At 43.8% G+C, this 2,604-nt stretch overlaps 1 non-coding gene across 1 annotated transcript; it reads right to left on the bottom strand.

The window, feature by feature from the left end:
- Window positions 1-582: 582 nt before the first annotated feature.
- Window positions 583-726, bottom strand: LOC117094077. Its single transcript, XR_004441404.1, has one exon.
- Between the last annotated feature and the right edge of the window lie 1,878 nt (window positions 727-2,604).

Here is a 2,604-nt window from a genome sequence, read left to right as displayed (position 1 = left end):
CTTTTGGTTGCTGGCGCGCTTGCTTCGATGTCATTCCTTGCTCAGGTAAATGACATGGCAGAGGGATGGCGGGTGAGGAGAGTGAGGTGATGTAACAGAGAAGAGACGCTGGATCTCATGGAACACGATTTGCAGTCACAAGAAAAGGGACTTTTTTTGTTGTTGTTAAAGGTAAGCGATGTGTTATCTGAACAAAAGGTGAGTTCATTTCATTCAGCTGCACTAGATTCTCTTCCTCTGCCCATGTCGATGATCTTTTAATAGCTGTTCTTGCCTGACAGTCCAGGGACAGGATTTAGAATGGTGGTTTTATGCATCCAATGTTTTCTAATAATTCTGGCAATGAATTAAAAACATTGTAAAAATTCTTCCCAGCCCCTACCCCGAGTATGTCGGTGGAGGAATGACTAGTTAGGCGCATGTAGTAGCCTGGGTGTGTGTACCAGTTCCTGGGCTAGCGCTCAGGCATGTGTGTCTGCATGTCTGTGTGCATGCACGCTCTGGGGGTGGGGAGGTTGCTTATCAGGGAGCTAAATGGTCTAGGTTCAAAACCTGGCTCGATTATTTTTTTTTCCATCTTAAATTGCCCTCTTGCCTTGCAGAGCTAGTCCTATTCTTACAACCGGCCTTCCTAATCTGAAAGGGAGATGGCTGTGTGTCCTGCCAAACTACCCTATTAGCTTGTTTGTATAACTAATGAGGCAAGTCCTTTTTGAGACAAAGCCTCGCTCTGTCATCCAGGCTGGAGTGTAATGGCACAATCTCAGCTCACTGCAACCTCCACCTCCCGGGTTCCAGCAATTCTCCTGTCTCAGCCTCATGAGTAGCTGGGATGACAGGTGTGCACCACCACACCCGGCTAATTTTTTGTATTTTTAGTAGAGACAGGGTTTCACCATGTTGGCCAGGCTGGTCTCCAACTCCTGACCTCGTGATCCACCCACCTCAGCCTCCCAAAGTGCTGGGATTACAGGAGTGAGCCACCGCACCCGGCCAAGGCAGGTTCTTGAATCCTTCCTAGCTTCAGAATCCTCAACTGTAAATGAGGATAGTGCTTATCACACAGGCTATGAGGATGAGTGGGAGAGTGCATGTTAAATACCCAGAACAGAGCCCAGCAGAGAATAAGTATTGTTATCATTCGGGGAATTTGAAGTCCACTTACATTCTCATTGGCAATGTATTATAAACTCTTAGATCTTAGCTGTAAGATCTGTAATCATTTTGGAAGCTGTGCTACAGGTATTCCAGCTGCTATGCAGGGCAGGAGTGCTGTGGTTCCTATTATAACAATATGAATAATATGCTGTCATTTACATGCACAAGCTGTGGTCTACAACATATTTGCTGTAATACCTCCACATTGAGAGGGCCATGGAGAAGACTTTTTCCCAATTAAAAATATCTATTTAGCACTTATCGTGTGCCAGACACTCTTATGGGTAGTGGGATGCTGTCTTCCATCACGTCTTCCATCATGGTACTGCCACGGCAAGGTACAAAACCGGCCAGTACCGGTACCAGGTGTACGGGGGTAGAGTGGAGTTCCATTCATGTTGTCAATTTGGACAAAGAGTGTATTTTTATACTTCCATCCCCACACAGAAACAGCCTGCAATACATTTCACCTTTTCAAAGGGGCAAAAGATTGATATTTAACATATCACATGGATAGTCAGTGCTCATTAAATTGTATTCTTGATAGCTCTCATCTTTTTTGGATTACATAAATTATACATAATTATTTACCCTGAGAAACAGCACAGGTTGAAAAACAGACATATGTTGAAGAAATACACAGACAAAAACCACACAATGGCTGATGAAGGGTGGGGAGATCTCAGAAACGCTGAGGAGACACCCAGTGTGGTAGGCTAAACAATACATTTCACCTTTTCAAAGAGGCAAGAGTGATATTTAACATATCACATGGATAATAAGTGCTCATTAAACTATTGTATTCTTGATGGCTCTGATCTTTTTTAGATTAAACAAATTATATTATTTACCCTGAGAAATAGCACAGGTTGAAAAATAGACATATGTTCAAGAAATACACAGATAAAAAACACACAACGGCAGATTAACAGTGGGGTGACCTCAGAAACACTGAGGAGACACCCAGTGTGGTAGGCTAAATAATGGCCCCATACCTAAGTCCACATCCCTAACGTCCAGAATCTGCAAATGCCACTTCATATGTAGTCTTGCAGATGTGATTAAGTGAAGGATCTTGAGATGGCCAGGTTATCTGGGTGGGTCCTAAATGCAATCACATGTATCATTGTAAGAGGGAGGCAGAGGGAATTTGCCACATACAGAGAAGATGATATGAAGATGGAGACAGAGATTTGAAGATACTGGCTTTGAAGATAGAGTGATGCAGTCACAAGCCAAGGCATGCTGGCAGCCACCAGAAGCTGGAAAAGGGAAGGAGCAATTCTCTGCTAGAGACTCCAGAGGGAGCCCGGCCCTGCTGCCGCCTTAATTTTGGCCTAGTGGTACTGATTTTGACTACTAGCCTCTAGAGTTGTGAGAGAACAAACTTTTGTTTTTTTAAGCTGTCAGGTTTGGGATAATTTGTTACAGCAGCCACAAGAAACT

Source organism: Trachypithecus francoisi, unplaced genomic scaffold (genome assembly GCF_009764315.1).
Source record: "Trachypithecus francoisi isolate TF-2019V2 unplaced genomic scaffold, Tfra_2.0 Lachesis_group12, whole genome shotgun sequence".
NCBI lineage: Eukaryota > Metazoa > Chordata > Mammalia > Primates > Cercopithecidae > Trachypithecus > Trachypithecus francoisi.
The sequence above is the reverse complement of the archived record's forward strand: the minus strand, read 5'-3'. Positions and strand labels throughout refer to the sequence as shown.